The sequence below is a fragment of the Natator depressus genome, chromosome 9, assembly GCF_965152275.1.
Source record: "Natator depressus isolate rNatDep1 chromosome 9, rNatDep2.hap1, whole genome shotgun sequence".
Lineage (NCBI taxonomy): Eukaryota > Metazoa > Chordata > Testudines > Cheloniidae > Natator > Natator depressus.
The window spans coordinates 30,025,056-30,045,095 of NC_134242.1; the positions used below are offsets into that span (position 1 = coordinate 30,025,056).

The 20,040-nt window shown below is 38.0% G+C and overlaps 1 long non-coding RNA gene across 1 annotated transcript in view; it reads right to left on the bottom strand.

Moving 5' to 3' along the window:
- Positions 1 to 20,040, bottom strand: part of LOC141993947 (uncharacterized) — a 142,093-nt gene that overhangs the window by 111,084 nt on the left and 10,969 nt on the right. Inside the window, exon 2 of the long non-coding RNA XR_012640975.1 lies at positions 18,606 to 18,831. This is a non-coding gene — a long non-coding RNA (uncharacterized LOC141993947). The remainder of the gene's footprint in view (positions 1 to 18,605; positions 18,832 to 20,040) is intronic.

The following is a 20,040-nucleotide window of genomic DNA, read 5'->3' on the forward strand; positions in this document are numbered from 1 at the left end:
ATAAAAACCTAATAGGCCTTTTCCATCTCCAATGTCTATGACTGTATGATCTAACAATAAACTGTTATCTCCTTTTATCTCATTTTTAAGATCTGCTGTTTATACATTACACAGCCTTTCTTTTCTATAAAATGTATCCACACACATGTTGATTAATTTTATGGTGGCCCAAGTTTTTCTTTCTTGGCAGCAGAATTATTCTTAGTCAGTCTACCTGCACAGTTGTATGGTTTTTTTAGGTTGTGCATCACAATATATTGGTCCCAAACTTACAATCCATGTGTATTTTAAGTTCCTGTTGAATCAGTTAGAGACTCCAGCTAAAGCAGGGGCTGCTGCATTGGTGGAAGGGGATGGAAAGGGGATAAAATAGGCCCTAGCCAGGGCTATCCTATCCCCCAGCACTCCAAGACCAGAAGTGCTTAGGGGAGACTCCCCCGACACTTTGGGGAAGCTAGAACCCAGGTGGTCCCTCCCCTCTCCTTCAGGACCTTCAGCCGTTTGGAAAACTTTCTGTAATTCTGACAGAATTTTATGCATGCTGTGCTGATTGGCCATTTGTTCCAATCCTCTCCCTCCCCATCCCTCAGTCTCTTCACCTCATCTTCACTCCACATCTTCTCCCCCACCCTCATCCTCCTTGCTTTCACTTTTCTTTCAATTTAGCATCTCTCTTTCTAACTCGCCCTTCCCCCCCAAATGGAATTAACATACTGTTTGCTGCCATTTCATTGTTCACTCTGCCTGTGCTGTAGTTTTTTCCTCACCCCGTGTCTATCTGGCCTATTTAGATTGAAAGCTCTTTGCGACAGGAACTATCTACTTCTCTAAGTTCGTACATTGTCTAGGAAAATGGGGCCTCTTCTTGGTTGGTCCTTAGGCACTGCCATAATAAAACATGATTAATCATAATAAGTGGGTACACAAGTCATGGAAATATGCAATGATGTAAAGAAGAATAAATAAGATCTTGATGTTGTAATGAACTCTGTGGTAACAGATACCTCTGCTGTGTAAATCCCACTGTCTCCTGTAGGGCTCTGCGTGGGCACAACGATTCCCACATGCAGAGTTTACTGAAGGATTTTGCCTAAAAAATGAAACCTTTGATTCAGTAATACATATTTAATGTGTTCAATGACTATCATTCTGACAGTGGCAAACACTGTGTTACCAGTAACTGACAGTGCTGATAAAAATATATCCCTGGATAAAGAATCAAAACAAAAAACAGCTTAAGGAGGATATTTCAGAGAAATTATCACCAAAAGACAATTGTGAAGGATTGAAGATGATCAGGGAAACTTGGCTATTTACTATTTTTAAATGAAAAACAACATTTTAAGATAACTTAGCCACAATGGCACCATCTACATTTTCATGTATACTTTAAAAAGTCATTTTAAGTAAATGTGCCCATGAAAATAACTGCAAAATACCACTTACAATTAGGGTGTTACATTATTTATCAATCTGTTTATTTATTACACCTATTTCATACACTGTTTTCATTACAGTCAAGCTCATTATTTTTTTCTAGCTATTGTGAAAGTCACAATATCCTAAGGAAGATAAAAAAATCTATAGCCTAACAATTCAATTCATGAACATAATTATGGTCTTGATCCAACTCCTTTTGAAGTCAATGGGCATCTTTCCATTCACTTTAAAGGGAGCGGGATCAGATTCTGAATGTATTGTTTTAGAAAGAAGACGAAAGAGATATCACATATAGGTAGAACCTTATTCCTTTGCAATTCAAATACAACATGATTCTGTAAAATAATTATTTCCAAAAATGGTTCTTGGGGCCACAGCTTTTTCCTAGTGGAGATTTTGGTTACAAGTGAAAATGAAGTTTGATAAGTTTTATCTATGGTCCAGCAAGCACTTAAAGTAATGTGTAATTTAAGCATGAAAATAGTCCATGTCATGCCCATGCTTCAAGTTGTGCATTTTTTAAAGTACTCGGTAGAATGTTCTTTGTAGAAGTTGGTGCTCTTTGTACAACCACCACTCAGCTTGGGATAATTCATTCACTGCTTGCCTTAAAATAATGAAATAGTATCCAGTGAAAATACCTAAAGAATGGCATGGGAATCTTGAACAAACTATAGTTTAAACAAATAAATCTGTCAATTTATCATCTGCAACTGTTTGTTTAGTATCAAACTTTACTGTACTGTGTTTCTGTAGTGGCAGCAAAATAAATCAAGTAATAATTTAATATAACATAAACCTACCAAGATTTTAAGCAGTCTTTGAACCATATGACTTACTATGTAAACTGAATACCACTCAAAGCAAACTTTCCTTGAAATTTATTTATTCACAGCACTACCTACATTAACTCAGTATTCTCACCTTTGCATTAACCTTACCACTGCTTTGTCATGTCAGTTCATCTGGTCTACTGGGGAAGCTTTACATTAATTATTCCCAGAGCTGAATTCCTGCTGTTTTCAACATATGGTGCTCTAACCAGTTCCTTTCTCTGAGGAAAAGATATTCACTCCTGCTACGCAAAAGAATAAATGGACACAAATCTGACATCAGGAATCATAACATTCAAAAACTGTAGAACCGGAGAACACTTCAACCTCTCTGGCCACTCAGTAAAAGATTTAGGGGTGGCAATTTTGCAACAGAAAAACTTCAAAAACAGACTCCAGTGAGAAACTGCTGAGATTGAATTAATATGCAAACTAGATACCATTAACTTGGGTTTGAATAGAGACTAGGAGTGACTGGGTTATTACACATATTGAATCTATTTCCGTATGTTACATATCCTCACACCTTCTTGTCAACTGTCTAAATGGGCCATCTTGATTATCACTACAAAAGTTTTTTTCTCCTGCTGATAATAGCTCATCTTAATTAATTAGCCTCTTACAGTTTGTATGGCAACTTCCGCCTTCTCTGTATGTGTATATATATATCCTTACTATATGTTCCAATCTATGCATCCGATGAAGTGGGCTGTAGCCCACAAAAGCTTATGCTCTAATAAATTTGTTAGTCTCTAAGGTGCCATAAGTACTCCTGTTCTCTTTAAGTATGTGATCTCTCAGCACTAAATGCGTCTATGTAATATAAAAAGGGAGCAATACAACTTCAGCAATGTCAATTTTCTGGTATATCAATATTTCACTTTTATCTGAATAAGACCAACAGATGTCATAATGTATATCACATGCAGAATTTATAGACAGGATAAGCATTTAGATACCATTGCATTAATTCAGATTTATAATAAAAAACACTATAATGAAAAGGAGAGAACAGCTGCTTGTTATAGGTAAAGAATGTATTTCAGTTCCAAATAGCGATGGGCTCAACCAAACTCTGTATCTGAACACTTCAAATTTGAGGAAATTCAGATCCAGATTCAGATGCAAACTTTGTGTGCCATACCCATTATGAGTTATAATATCTACTGCAGAATAGAGAAAAGAGTGGGCACCAAACAAAGAATCGATCTACTCCTCAGTCTAGTAAACACTAGGGACTTTTGGATGGCAGTATTCTAAAGTGATACGTGGCTCTTTTGTTTCTTCCCCAAAATCCAGAAATGAGTCCTCAGTGATAATGAAATCCCATAATATAGTAGTATTCCTCCTGCAATGGTTAGCAATGAAAGATCCAAGTAAAAATTTCATGAGGCACTGTAATTTTCCTCTTCCTTACAGGGTGCTCAGTAATCAAGGGAACTTCTGAAAGTGCCTCACACTGTTGCTCATTTATTTTCCTCTGATTTTATTTTCAGTTTATTCTGAGTGTTCTAGATGCCACCACTCAGAGCTAATCTAATTTGTAAAACATGATTGGTGAGTGAGGGGTTTGTTAGATTTCAATAGTCTTAGCATTATCAGGCAAGGTTAGGTATCTAAATATTTTCCCCCAAGTACTTGCCTGTTGTAATATTAAAAACAGGGGAGTATATAATGTGTGTGCTGGGTAGATTCAGGCCCGTTGAATTTTGTGTGATAGGTCCTACACTGTTAACAGTTAATGGAGATTCTTCTTTAGTTCAGGTGCTGAAGGTTTGTGGTTTTGGAGCACAGTGATCTAACTACTAACATTGCTGTTGCCATGAAGCTCCAAGTAGACCAGGTATGCACTCATAGATGGCCTCTAACTTGTTACTATATCTATTTTATAGCTCTATACACACAAGATCATATCATCCTCTAATGCAGTAAATGAAAGGATCAGAAATCCTGCCTATTTGGGTCAAAACTGACAGAAGAAGGTGACCGAGGCAACATGGTGTAATCCTCCTCTTTCCAACCCTGTGCAAGCCCTCCACAGAAACGCCACATAATTGGGCTTCCATCAGTTCTGAGGGAAGGGAGTAGCTTGACAAGCAACATCCAGAGATGATTCCCTTGAAAACCTACCCAAGTCCTATTGAGTAAGTTAATGCTGATGCTGTCAAACTTAACTTAAGGGAACTTCTGTTCTGTGCCTTACCTCTTTACTCTCCCCTGGGATGGTTAAAAGGAGAGAATTGCATCAGACCTGCACTAGGGAGGCCTTTGTAGTATGGTTTCCAAGCTGCCTCCATGGCAACTGGGACTCAGTGGAAGTACCACTGAGGGGATCTGGGGCTTTGTGTGGAAGCCTCCCACTTCCATCAAGGCACCAAAATATGTGGGAATTGCATGTGGATATCCATAAGATATCCATTTTTGGATATCCATAAGTTAGGAAGGCAACACTACCAGTTTGCCTGTTGTGTGGCCACATATTTTCCCTCTCTTCCTCTCTACCAAAAATTACCTTAGATGGTAGGGTTTTCCACCAAAATTTAGCCATCATTTTTTTTCAGCAGAAGCACATCATCTGGCCTATGATATGAGTATGTGTGTAACACGTACTTTCCATCAAATTTTGCACCTTTATCTTCGTATTATAAATGTGCTCAGTCCATATACAGAATACATTATTTACTTTAATTCCTTTATGGTTCTATATCTTCTACTGATGGATCCATCCATTAACTCTGGTACTAAAACTCAAAACAGTGATATCTAGGATATTTCCAAATTTTATCCATTGGTCATAAACTGTGATTCCTCCAAATTAGTCTGCTATAATGGAGGGGGAGATAATTACAAGCTAGAGACAGTGAAGAAAACTAAACAACAGCTGGTTTTCACTTTAATCCTTATCTCAGTGTCTGAGCAACTCTGGTACTATGTATTTCTTCAGTTTGACTGCTTAAATGTAGTGATATTTCAACTGAAAAGCAAATAATTTGCTGCAATAATATATTATTGGGTTATTATTTCTGCTCTGAAATAATGTTTTTAAATGATTTACTCTACTAGAGTAACTTTTAAGGTCTAGGAAATGGGAAAAATATATAAAAATAATCAATTCAGAGGGTTTAGATTGTGATTATAGGCACAACTCTGGGTTAGGGGACTCACTCTCATAGGCACTGTGACACAGAGACACACCTCTGAGTCACTATTACCTCCCTGCATCCTTGGGTCAGGGGAGCAATTGGAGGAGTGCAGAGCCAAGCCTGTAATTTGCTACAAGCCTATACTAGTAGCAAATCAGATATTACTTGTTGGTTAGCATAACTGAGCTGGCCAACAAATATGAGGAGTGAAGCCATTCCCTGCACATCTACTCTGCTGGGGGGAGTAAACAAGCACAGAATCTGCTTACTTATGGGTCCAGATGCATCCTTCCTCAGATTTACTCCACTGCATGAGCGTATAGTCCAAGTCACATTGTAGCCCACATTATTTAGAATGACTGACGTCAATTACCCTGATCTCATCTATCATCAACCAGTTTTCCTTTTAGATGCACAGATACTCAATGTACAACTTTGACTTTAAAATTGAACCTGTTTGTTGTGACAGAGGAGGCTTGCTGAATTAATGATTTAACACTGAAAAGAAAACATGTTCGATCCCTAACCTTAAAAGCTTGTCTCCTGCTATAAAAATGAAGTGTTTTTCTCACAAAAGCACTACAGTGTCACAGAGCAGATGCTCTGTCCTGGTTAGACAAAGTTAAGTTGGTGGAAATCTAACTTATATTCTCTGACCTTTTCTAACACTTACCTCCTTGTTCTCTTCACAAGGACAAATATTGGGAAATACTTTATGCCAATACAATAACTGCATTTTGGCCAGTGAAACAAAACAAAGATCTAGATGGCTGACAAAAATATAGTAGCAGGTTGAATACTTGTTATCTATCTACATAGTTTTATGTATGTGTACACACATGCATGCTGACCACACAGTAAATGTAAATATTTTATTAGAAATGATCATAAGCCATTATGTTTGGATCTGGACTTTTCCAAAGTCTGAGAATCAGAACTGGGATTCTGGAGCAGGTGCATATCTGTATTTTACCAGTTTTCTATATTTTGGGGACCGAGATGGGGCAGGGAACCTTTTTATCCCACATCATTAGGTGAACTACCATGCCGCTGCCCCTCCTCCCCGCCCAGCAACAGTTCTAGGATAATCACATGCCACATGACTAGCATTGTCAAATAAATCTCCTCCCCTGTGTTCTGGTTTATCAGTATACCAATTATATTCCAATGTTTATACAAGAAATCCCATCCCATCTCTACTTTGTCCTCACGTTTCTACATCCCACATGCTTATATCTGAAAATAATTCTTCCTTGCTTTTGTCAGGCAACACAACAACCCCTTCTACCCTTCAGTTACAGGGTAGAACCCCACAACCCTCTCACAAGTCAAGGAATGAATAGTTCTCTCACTCATCCTGGCTGTAGAGGGCAACAATAGTTCCAGGCAGACCCTCATCAGGAGAGTCCTAACAACCACAGCTGTTCCCCTTCAGGCCTCCCATTGGAGGAACTCCCTGTTTTCCCCCAGATCTCTCTCCTTCTGCTGCCATAGTTTGGCTTTTATATCTTGTTTCTTCTCCCTGCAGGCCTTACAGCCTAATGTCGCACAATCAGTGGGGATTAGAAGTCCCAGTTGAAGCTTCTGTAACAGGTGTTCTGGGCCACGCCTGCCGTTAAAGGGCCAGCATATTCTATTACAATTTAATCCGGGCCCCCTGTGTACTCCACAGAAATCTGGATATAAATTCTCTGGCAAAGTTCCTGGATTCTGCACCAGCCTGGAAGTTCTATAACAGTTTCACTTAAATAAAAAACCCACAGATTTTTAATTAATTAAATATGAAAGTAAATGCAATCCTTACAAGTGCTAGTATTTTGATATAAAATTCCAGTTCTTTTGTGCAGTCCTAGATTTTCAGCATGCCACAGGTCTCTATACTGTCACTGTGTAATTGTCATAGGCAGGTGTGGCCCTAGAGAACAAGGTACTCTTTTTGGTATCCTGGGCCTGGGCTACTGAGGGATTTAAATATCTTAGTTCTTCCCTTGATTGTCCTTTGGGTCAACTCCTAGGTCAGCCACAATTCTCCTGAAGGTCTCCCATTGCAGTGTAACTCCTTCTACTCTTCTCCTGAGCGATGAAAGGCAGCCTGTAATGTTTAGATCTTTTCTAAAACTGCTGTGCCCACGTTTATTTACTAATACTGGTGTTTGGAGAGATGTTCATATATAGTTTTAGCCTTCCCTTGATTGCCCTTCAGGTAAGTGGGGATGATGATATGCCCTGTTTATCTGCAGCTGGTAGGGGAAACAGCTCAGCAAAAATTTCTCACTGCTACTTTATTTTTTAATTAGCCAGTTTATTAACAAAATACCCTCAAAGGGACTTATTTTTCGATACATGCATGCACCTCTCATCATCTCTAATATGTGGGGTAAATAATAAACTCTCTGTTCTCTCTCTCTCTCTCTGAACCCTTTGTCTTTATACTTCCTTCACTATTATATAAAGGTTTTTCACCCACCCAGTAAAGGCACAGATGTCCTATTTTCTGTCTCGTATGCTTCCAGTTGCCTTGTGTAACCCTGCTCTACATAATCTATTTCTATCTTCACTCTTTTTGAATAATGTTCTTGAACAGACCTATGACCAATGAGTTTTCTTTAAAAATATACAAGGTTCTTCTCTACTGTATCATATCAGGTGCCCCTTTAATTACTTTCATCTTTTCTTAAGGCTAGCTTTTTAATTTTCACCTCTTCTATAATACTGTACATTCTCCCCTCCTGACAATCATTTGGCAGAGGAACTAATTATCTCTTCTACTCTGGATATTTTTTTAACCAATCTAATCTATATCAATTTGCACTGAGTGTCAAAATTGAAAGGTTTATATTAGAATAGCATGCCATGTTTAATCAGTTGTATTAATATTCCATCATACTATCTCCTTTGACAAGAATATGTTGGTCATATTATAATATGATTACTGCTAATATAGATCTTTTAGACAAAATTAGATTTTGCTTCTGTCCAGATGCTTCTAACCAGTTGCTAGTTTGTGGTGTCATATTTTGGTAACATTAATATCATCTGCTTATGAGCTTGCCCATGTGCTGTAACTACAGCAATTTATCTGACAGTTAAGCTGTCAGGCTCATGTAACATCTTACCCTAACAAACACCATTGCAGTCTGTATCAAATTAGGCATTGCCCACACCATTTTAATGTAGCAATGATTTGACCAATGAATATTTTGATGAGTTTTCCAACCTTGAAGATCTAGAAAGTCACATTATACAATTCAATAGCTACTTTAAAAGAAAGCCAGTTGCTTCACAGTATAATTTCAAGTGGTGAATGTATGATATTTGTAATGGGGTTGTTTGCTATAGTACCTTGACAGGTAATTAATGTTCTATTTTACAATATATAAATCCCATTATCAGCAGTAGCTTTTACATGCACACAGAGAAGAGACTATACAACGTCTAATTTATTTAGAAAGATTTCCTCTCCTTTTCCACTTGGATTACCAAATGAACAAAAATACCCTTAGTGAACTATATTTACTAGTTAGATATAAAAATATAAAACGCTGAAAAGCATAAAGGTTAGCTTTAATGCATTTTGACCAGAATGTCTTCAGATATCAACCAAGCAATACTATTGCCCTTAAATTATAGTAATACTTGGCAATATGCACTCTGGTGGTATGCTTCTGATAATATGCCTTCAAAAACAATGTCCTTTAGGGTCCAATGGACCATGAAATAGTTTCTGCAAAAGTACCAGTGGTGCCAATGCTGGGACAAACATTCATTTTGGCTGGCAGCTCTAGGAACTGTGGAAGAAATGAAGCACATTTATTATGTACTGATGTATTCGGACTAGATAATGCTTTTCAGTTGCAGGCACTATAAAGGCAAGTACAGATTACTGTATGGGAACTACTAAAAATAAAATTCAGATGGGTTGCAACAGTTGTGCTTCCAATTTCACAGCTGGATAATTTGCTTTATAAACTTCTATTTAAAAAAAAAAGTTTTACTGGCAATGAAGTATGGTAAGTAATCTATAATTTGAAAGAGAGCAAGTTGGAGACACTACGCAGGAGCTGATTCTGCTAATGCTGTATTTGTGAATTAATATTAAACTATGAATTTCTGACATGGAGAGTGTCAACATTTCTGTTATAGATTCACAATTTCCTTCCATGTCTCTGGACATTTAGTTTTCTTAAAAATTGCAATTTTACAAAATCTCAAAGTATACAGGTGTTTATTAATAGTATGTAGCCATGCCAGGTCCTGAACCTGGGTCTCCTGAAGTCAGTTAGAGACCTTTCCAGACTACTGTACCTCTTTCAGGAGTCTGATTTGTCTTGGGTACCCTAAGTTTCACCTCCCTTAAAAACTACCTGTGTACAAATACAAAAGTGTCACAGCACACGATTACTGAAAAAGTGCTGACTCTCCTTTTTACCATATAATTATAAAATAAATCAACTGTAATATAAATATTGTACTTACATTACAGCATATAGAGCAGTATAAACAAGTAATTGTCTGTATGTAATGTTAGTTTATACTGATTTTGCTAGTGCTTTTTATGTAGCTTGTTGTAAAATCAGGCAACTATCTAGATGAGTTGATGTACCCTCTGGAAGACCTTTGCATACCCCAGGAATATGCATTCCCTTGATTGAGAACCACTGAATTAGAGCATAGGATCAGACACATGGTACATTAAACCTGAGTAATTTCAAGCACTTTATGACAGATAAGCATCATTACCACCATTTTGCAGCTGAGAACATTGAGGTAGGGAGGTTAAGTAACTTGCCTATGGTCACACAACAAATTAAAGGCAGAAGTGGAGAAAGAATTCCAGTCTCTTGATTACCAGTTCAAAGCCCTGTCCACTAGAACAGATTGGTTCTCCAACTGTGTAAACCATTTGAGCATACTGTGAGGGAGCAGGAAAACTGCCATCTGGCATGACAAAGGTTAAAGAAAACCTGTGGGTTCAGTTAGCCTCATCCCATTATACCTGCAGCCAATGACAGCCTGGAAGGTGGAGAAAGGAAGGAAACCTGGCTCAGTTAAGGGCTGACTGGTGAAGAGGAAGGAGCTCTCTGTTTGTCTGCCTGAAGGCATGGACCAGCAACCTGCCATCCAATGCAGCTACTGGAGGCAAGTAAGCCTTCCCCTGCCAAGGGGAACCTGCAGGTATGGCCCAACCGTGGGGTAACTGGCCCAACAGGGCCACACCCAAACTAAAATGACTAATAGGAAGTAGCCCAGGAAAACTAGTCCTGAAACCACCCCCAGGCAGGGAAAAAGATTCATCTCCCCTGTTTAGGGGGTTTGAGTATCACAGGACCCTGGGCTAGGACCTGGTGGAGAAGGAGGAGTCAGGTCCCCTACAGCCCCCCCTCAAACCAATGATCCAGCCACTAGGCTGCTTGGCCACTGAAGGCCCTATCATACATCCATGATCAGATCTATATGCAGACTGAGGAAATACAGATGAGTAGTCAGTGCATATCTAGTCTGGAGAAAAGGCAGAACATTAACAAGTGAAAATGTTCTGTTTCATTTAATTTTTGTCTCTCTACTACCTTTTAAAATCAATTGCTGCCTGTCAAGGTTCCTCCCCCACTCTGAACTCTAGGGTACAGATGTGGGGACCTGCATGAAAAACCTCCTAAGCTTATCTTTACCAGCTTAGGTCAAAACTTCCCCAAGGTACAAAATATTCCACCCTTTTGTCCTTGGATTGGCCGCTACCACCACCAAACAAATACTGGTTACTGGGGAAGAGCTGTTTGGACACGTCTTTCCCCCCAAAATACTTCCCAAAAACCTTGCACCCTACTTCCTGGACAAGGTTTGGTAAAAAGCCTCACCAATTTGCCTAGGTGACTACAGACCCAGACCCTTGGATCTTAAGAACAATGAACAATCCTCCCAACACTTGCACCCTCCCTTTCCTGGGAAATGTTGGATAAAAAGCCTCACCAATTTGCATAGGTGACCACAGACCCAAACCCCTGGATCTGAGAACAATGAAAAAGCATTCAGTTTTCTTACAAGAAGACTTTTAATAAAAATAGAAGTAATTAGAAATAAGAAATCCCCCCTGTAAAATCAGGATGGTAAATACCTTACAGGGTAATTAGATTCAAAACATAGAGAACCCCTCTAGGCAAAAACCTTAAGTTACAAAAAAGATACACAGACAGAAATAGTTATTCTATTCAGCACAATTCTTTTCTCAGCCATTTAAGGAAATCATAATCTAACACATACCTAGCTAGATTACTTACTAAAAGTTCTAAGGCTTCATTCCTGGTCTATCTCCGGCAAAGACAAAATGTAGACAGACACACAAACCCTTTGTTTCTCTCCCTCCTACCAGCTTTTGAAAGTATCTTGTCTCCTCATTGGTCATTTTGGTCAGGTGCCAGCGAGGTTACCTTTAGCTTCTTAACCCTTTACAGGTGAGAGGAGATTTCCTCTGGCCAGGAGGGATTTTAAAGGGGTTTACCCTTCCCTTTCTATTTATGACACTGCCCAATCTCAACACGCTAAAAATTGACAGTGTGGAAGTAGCACAATGTATATTGAAATTAATGTCCAAATAAACACCAACAACCTATGGTTCTGATTTTTTTTATTTAATTCAGTAAAATTCTCCATTTTTAAGCAGAAATTAAGCTGCCTCAGAATTCTGATTTGTCCCATTAAAATGCCACAGGATTTAGGGATCTTGCCACAGAATTTAAGTCCAATTTATTACGACATACATTGTACCTTAGCCCTATTTTGGCAAAAGAATAGGAGGTTCAGTGCTAGGCACCTGCTATCCACATACTCTTGTGACAAATGAGTACACAAGGAGTATATTTCATGGTGCCCAATCCTCAGCTGTTGTAAATTGGTGTAGGCCCACTGATGTCAATAGAGCTACCGTACAGTGATTTACAATAGCTAAATCATGTATTCAGTATATTCCCCTAATTTGCAATAAACATCATTAGCTTCCTTAGATGTGCAGTCAATAGCTAATTTGGAGATGCAAAGAACACTCACAAATTAACAAAATATCCCTGACATTCTGAGGACTTTTAGATACATAACTCATTGATAGGTCATTACTCATCCCATATGTAGTTTTTTGACACTCTGACAGATATGAATAAAATTATTCACCTAAAAACTAATTATGCTTTTTAGCACATTACAAAAGACAAGTGTTTTTCCCTCCATTTATTTAACAATTACATAATGCTGTGTGAGAGAACAGAAATGAATAGAAATAAGAAGGGACTGCGTAATTTGGTAACATGTGGCAGGTCTCTATAAAATGAAAAACATGTCACTTTCTAGTTTCTCTATTGAGACATGCCACAGACTAGAAGGCATGTCATAGTTGAAAAGCCAGTTTGTGAGATACATTTCACTTCACTGGCATAATCGGTCAGAAACTGCTGCAAAACTTAACTACAAAGTGTTCCAACATAGCACCTATATATTACTATGTATTTGACAGTATGTGCTCTCTGATTGCAATAGTGAGACATAAGAAATGAGAAATGGGAGCAATTTTTAAACATGACCTCATTATACTTTGGAGGACAGGATTAGAATTCAAAACAACCTTGATAAATTGGAGAATTGGTCTGAAACCAACACGATGAAATTCAATGACGTCAAGTGGAAAGTACTAGGCTTAGGAAGGAAAAAATAAAAAGCACAACTACAAAATGAGGAATAACTAGCTAGATGATAGTAAAGCTGAAAAGGATCAGGGGCTATAGTGGATCAGAAATTGAATAGGAGTGAACAATGTGATGCAGGTGCAAAAAATAGTAATATTTTCAGGTGTATTAACAAGAATGTTGTATGCAAGACATGGGAGGTAATTGTGCCACTCTGCTCTGCAATGGGGAGGCCTCTGTTGGAATACTATGTCCAGTTCTGGGTGCCATACTTTAGAAAAGATGTGGACAAATTGGAGAGAGTCCAGAGGAGAGCAACAAAAATTATAAAAGGTTAAGAAAACCTGACTTATGAGGAAAGGTTAAAAACAAATCTGGGTATGTTTAGTCTTGGGAAAAGAAGACTGAGGGGAGATCTGATAACCATCTTCAAATATGTTAAAAGCAGTTACAAAGTGGACAGATGATTAATTGTTCTTCATGTCCACTGAAGGTAGGATAAGAAGTAATGGACTTAATCTGCAGGAACAGAGATTAAGGTTAAATATTAGAAAAGACGCTTTCTAGCTATACGGGTAGTTAAATTCTGGAATAGGCTTCCAAGGGAGGTTGTGGAATCCCCGTCACTGGAGTTTTTAAGAACAGGCTGGACAAACACGTGTTGGGGCTGGTATAGGTTTACTTGGTCATGCCTCAGTGCAGGGGCTGGATTTGATGATCCCTCATGGTCCTTTCCGGCCCTACATTTCACTGATTCTATGATTCATATGTTGATTAAGCTTGCTGTTTTTAGCCAAAGCCAAAGCCTTTTTCCTTTTACAGTGCTAGTCCCAGTTACTAATCTGGGCCCTGATTTCACAATTGGATTGATACAAGGTATTTTTTGGAAGAATTAAAATACAGACTCCTTGACCAAAACACACTTCTCAAAGTAAATATTTGTTACTGGGTTGGCAATTTTCAAGTAATGTTAGTGTGACTTGAGATCTCTAACATTTTAGGAGTCATATGAAGAGAGGGAGACTACATTTCACTAAGTAACTTGCATTTTTAATTTTAGAATTACTTTTGATAAAACTGTCACTGTTGGCCCTATAACCTTTAATTAACAACAACAACAAAAAAGCGAATTGGCAGATTAAGGACCTGTAAAGGCTCCATAGTTCCATAATAGTACCAAACTCACCTTCCAGAGTAGTTGTGGTTTAGAATAATAGACTAAAACTTTGCGATAAAACTTGATTTATTGTGATTTATTACTACTTGATACGTTAACATTAATACACTAAACTTTACCAAATGATCATCATCATTTTATTTTCTATATCTTCTTCTTGAACATTAATTTCTATTTCAAACAACAAAAGCCTTAAAATGTGGAAGAATTATTCCAGCTAAGCACTTTCAAATCCAAATTTAAGAAAAACTCTGTAATTTCAAACAGTTAGATAAAACTGCTTAACCAATGTGTTTTTTATAGTGTATGTACTAATATTCTCACAGTGAGGACAATCTTGACCATTTTTATTTATACTCTGATTTTTGTATATTTTTTATTTTATTTTATTTGTGTATTGATTGTTTAAATCAACTTTAAGCTCAGTTGCTCGGGGAAAGCATGTCTTGAGCCACCTGCTTTGGGCAGATCCCCCAACAGAAGTCAAAAGACCTTTTTTTTAAAAAAAAAATTGGTTTAGTCATGATACTAGTTACCAGCTGGAGAAAAATGAGGACCTTTGTGCCATTCAAATATAATTTGCTGGGGCTTGTTCTCAGTCTCTCTCGTTCTTGCTCTGAGTTCTTCTGACATATTAAATACCATGGAAGTGCATCCAATTTCATATAAGTAGCTGTATCTTTAGTTAGTCAGTGCATGGGTGAGCTGACAGGTACATATTCTCACATTTTTATTGAGTAGATGACGCCCAGCTATTTAGAACATTCTGTTAACAGAGTTATTTTGGCAGTGTTCTGCTCTGAAAATCATTCGCCCATTTCTTTCTCAGCTTTACCATATGTGGAAAAACTGTTAAGCGAGAACTACTTTGACTGCTATCCAGTTTGGAAACTAATTCCCAGCTCAGTTTATGTTCACTTCTTATAATCCTTCTGCCAAATGCCAAAAGTTGTATAGGGAACACTAGCTTAATATACACTTTTACTTGATCTCTCTCTGTTCTTTATTTGCTTTACAGCACTCAACTTCTGTTCCATAGTGTTTCCATGGTGTTTCTTTTCAAATACTCTCAAGAAGTTTATATAAATGTTCAATACAAGAGGTCATCCCATAGCTGATTTATTGACAAACCTTTACTAAGTGTTCATATAAAATGACAAACCTTTAATTTTAGCAAGCTGAGAGGAGTTGATTGCTCTAAATTGCAGGTGCTATTCTATCTACACTGATTGCAGTAATTAAAATAATTAGGATGTGAAGATGTATAATGAAGGTATTAATATACACTGTTTGTCACATTCAGAATACAGGGTTTTTGACAAGGCAATTCATGTCATAGGACAACATTTACTGCAAAAGGTTTAATGAAAAGTAGCCAGTTAAATTGGAAGTCAGAAAATAGCATTTTATGTGAATTAGCAAGTTAACTTGTTTTGTAATTATGAGAACACTTTATTTACGTAGTATTTAATTCAAACAAATGTGTGCTGCAAGGTAATCCAAGGCTGAACTGTAGCATACGGTCAATATGGGATGTACTTTTATTTATCCATAATTTATGTGTCTGTATTTTGAGAAGTCAGGGTAAGAAGTATTTTTCAATAAAAAGTTATAAATTGATAAGTAAAAATCAAATGCAAAATTCAACAATGTAATATATAGGAAGATGGCTTATGCTTTATTCTATATGACAGTATTACATTTTAATCTATTAATCTCTACCCCCATATTGTTTCCATACCACATAAAAGATTAAACCTGGTATAACTATACTTTTTAAAAAATGGGATATTAAATATGGATTAAATGGTCTTCCAAAGCATTGCTTCCTCCGGTTATAATGGTGGGAAAATACTTGGCAACGTTTTTAGAAAATGGATATTTATCATCCTCTGCAGTCTAATTACATGGCATAGCTACAAGGCACTGGTGAGACCTCATCTGGAATACTGTGTGCAGTTCTGGTCTCCCATGTTTAAGAAGGATGAATTCAAACTGGAACAGGTACAGAGAAGGGCTACTAGGATGATCCGAGGAATGGAAAACCTGTCTCATGAAAGGAGACTCAAGGAGCTTGGCTTGTTTAGCCTAACTAAAAGAAGGTTGAGGGGAGATATGATTGCTCTCTATAAGTATATTAGAGGGATAAATACCAGAGAGGGAGAGGAATTATTTAAGCTCAGTACCAATGTGGACACAAGAACAAATGGATATAAACTGGCCATCAGGAAGTTTAGACTTGAAATTAGATGAAGGTTTCTAACCATCAGAGGAATGAAGTTCTGGAATAGTCTTCCAAGGGAAGCAGTGGGGGCAAAAGACCTATCTGGATTCAAGATTAAACTCGATAAGTTTATGGACGAGATGGTATGATGGGATAACATGATTTTGGCAATTAATTGATCTTTAACTATTCATGGTAAATAGGCCCAATGGCCTGTGATGGGATGTTAGATGGGGTGGGATCTGAGTTACCCAGGAAAGAATTTTCTGTAGTATCTGGCTGGTGAATCTTGCCCACATGCTCAGGGTTCAGCTGATCGCCATATTTGGGGTCGGGAAGGAATTTTCCTCCAGGGCAGATTGGAAGAGGCCCTGGGGCGGGGGGGGGTTCGCCTTCCTTTGTAGCATGGGGCATGGGTCACTTGCTGGAAGATTCTCTGCACCTTGAAGTCTTTAAACCATGATTTGAGGACTTCGATAGCTCAGACATAGGTGAGAGGTTTATTGCAGGAGTGGGTGGGTGAGATTCTGTGGTCTGCATTGTGCAGGAGGTTAGACTAGATGATCATAATGGTCCCTTCTGACCTTAATATCTATGAATCTTTGAAAAGTGATCAATCCACAACTGGTGAGTCCCCAGAATTTTCACACCATCCAGCATCTTCAAGCTCTAAGTGGAGAATGAGACTAAGGGTCTGATTGTAAGCCAAGGAATGCACAGATATTTGCATTGGCTTAAGATCAGTCCCTTTGAGGAATAATGTGTGTATATGTGGAATACTGTGCCAGTGGCACCTCTAGGACAATATTTTAAGTGGGGTATTGTAATCCAGGAGGAAGATTTGGGGGACACTTCTCTGTTAAGTTTTTTGGCCCCAATTTTCAGGGGTGCTCATCTCTCTCAACTCCCATTGATTTAGATGGAAATTGTGGAAGCTCCACATGTGAAAATTCAGATACTGAGTGTTGTGTATTTCAGTAAGTCACTGAAATCAGTAGATACTGGCCCCTAGCATGTGTCATTTAAGGCCCATACTTTTGGCTGGCCCCCTACAGGGCCTACACTTACATGCACACAAAATTGCATGCACACAGGGAAACAGCCACATGTGGACATGAAAAACACCTGGGTGCATGCTAGGGATTTAGAATTTGTAGTTGTAATGCTTCAGTGGGAATCAAAGGTGCTTAGAATTTATGAAAATCAGATCACTTAATGCTGAAATGTCGCTTTAGGTGCCAAGTTTAGCACCAAACATTTGAATATTTTAGGAGCCATTAGGCACCAACATTTTAATATTTTGGTATAGTTTGATAGACCTACAGATCAGGTCATGGATGACTTCTAGATGACATTAGTTGCTAATACTTGCTAATAATGTGGTACCAATATGTAGGCCCCAAAATTACCTGTTTGGGGCTTGTAATTATTTGTGGATGTAAGCCAGGTATTAAGACATGGATTCAATTAAAGTAGTATATGTAAAGTTTAAATGTTCAATTTAATGGTAATAACATCTGTATCTAAGTCTTTTCTGGACAGTCCATTCTCAGGGCCTGATTCTTAGCTGGTGTCTCCATCTAGAAAAGCTCCACATTACACACTCTCACAGTTATTGTCAACATTCAGTGAAGGGGCGTGGGGAAACTTTCGCTGTCTTTGATCATCCTGAACCACCTAGTTGCTCTGATCTCAATGATCATGGGTAGAAGCAGCGTGGCTCCTAAAACAAATATGGGCCTGAGTCAAACACTCTGCATGGAAAGGTGATATCAAAGCTGAACCCATAAAGGGGCAATTACATCATTTCAGATGAGGAAAAGGAATGCTATTTATCATGGGCTTCCATTGAAGCCCATCTGCAAAAGTCTGTTTCAAATTTGTGGTGAGCTAATAAATCCCTCCAAATATAACACACAATTCAAATATATGCCTTGTTGCCAGTGCAGATGTTTCTTTGTACCCAGGCATCTCTTTATAGCAACTGATGACATAATGGTTCCATGTGTAATATATATAGATATAGATATAAAACTATTAAACAACCCCCTTATTTTCTTTTGTCATTGTAAAGACAGTATGATAGAAAAACTGAGACCATTTGTTTCTTTTACTTACCTGTCTTTTCCCCATAGCTCTGTCGAAAAGGTAGGCATCTGACCTTTTGTGATTTTGCAGCCTCTGGGCATTTCAGTAGTTGCTACTCAGTTGCTGTGCTTGCCTGAGCACTTTGCTCACATGGATAATGTTTCTGCTGGTTTGAGATCTGTCTGTGTAATATGCTTCCTTCAGTCCTGGATCTGAAGGATACTTGTCTAATTCTGCCACATGCATAAAGATTTATCTGGAATAAAACAGGCAATATGACATTCAGCTGAAATAGTGTAGAGAATTTTAAAGTCATACTTGTAAAGTTCTGCAAAGAAAGAGTGCCAATATTGGTTACACATTTCCAACAGATCTCTGATTCTCTTTTCTATAGAGTTCCTGTGTGAATGTGTAAGGAAAAACATGGCTGAAAGGGGGAAAAACAAAACACAGGATGGCGCTTAAGAAAAGGGTTCACAAGACACAAATCAAAGTTAAGAACTTCAGGCTCACCCTCAAAGGATCAAACAAACCTGTAAGTATCAGGAATTATAAATATAGTCCTCTTTGACAAGTTAAAAAAAATATTGCCAGAGCTTTTAAAAGGGAAATATCCCATTTTATTGCCGTATAAAGCAATGAAAAGCAAGATGTGCTTCATATTGATTATATTCCACTTAAAATTGTGTGGTGATTTTTTCACTTGTCAAAGGAGGGGGCCTTGTTACAGTTTTACATATCTATAAATGTGCTGAAAGTCTGTTATGAGAAAAAAAAATCTCCTGAATGTCATTTTCATCTGAGAACATAAGATTAAAAATCCACTTGGGGGTGGGGTTGTGCGGTCTAGAGGAAAATCACATTTATGAGTTTTTGTTTTTCTCTTAAGGGAAAGAAGGTGGTGGTGAATTCTATAAACACATGGGTTTATAGACTGAACACAGGGCTGGAAGCAAGGGACTCCTGAATTCCTTTCCCACCTCTGCACCAGCATAATAATACCTGGCAATGGAACAGCACTTTACAAACATTATTTATTCATGCCCCTCAATACTCCTGTGAAAATGGTAAACACCAGCAACCCCATTTTGCAGCAGAGGGAATGGAGACTCAGATTACTTAAGTGTTATTAAATATTGGTGATACAGAAGACATACCGAGCTAGATCCTGAACCTCTAATGAACACCTTCAGTGGCAACTCAGGACACCAAGCACCTAGTGACAGGTGCTCAGTAACAGACAAGACTAGGCTGTAATATAGCATTTTAATTTTCATTTTTGAGAAAAACTTCTTCCCCACAAAGAAAAAGAAATCCCATTAAACATATGGGGACATATTGAGATCTGGCAAATTTGCCTTAATTTCAATGGAATTACACCAGGCGTAAATTTGGCCCATAAAAACATGCAGCTTTTACCATTCTCTTAGCAGCAAACCAAATTCAATTCATGCTTTAATTCTAG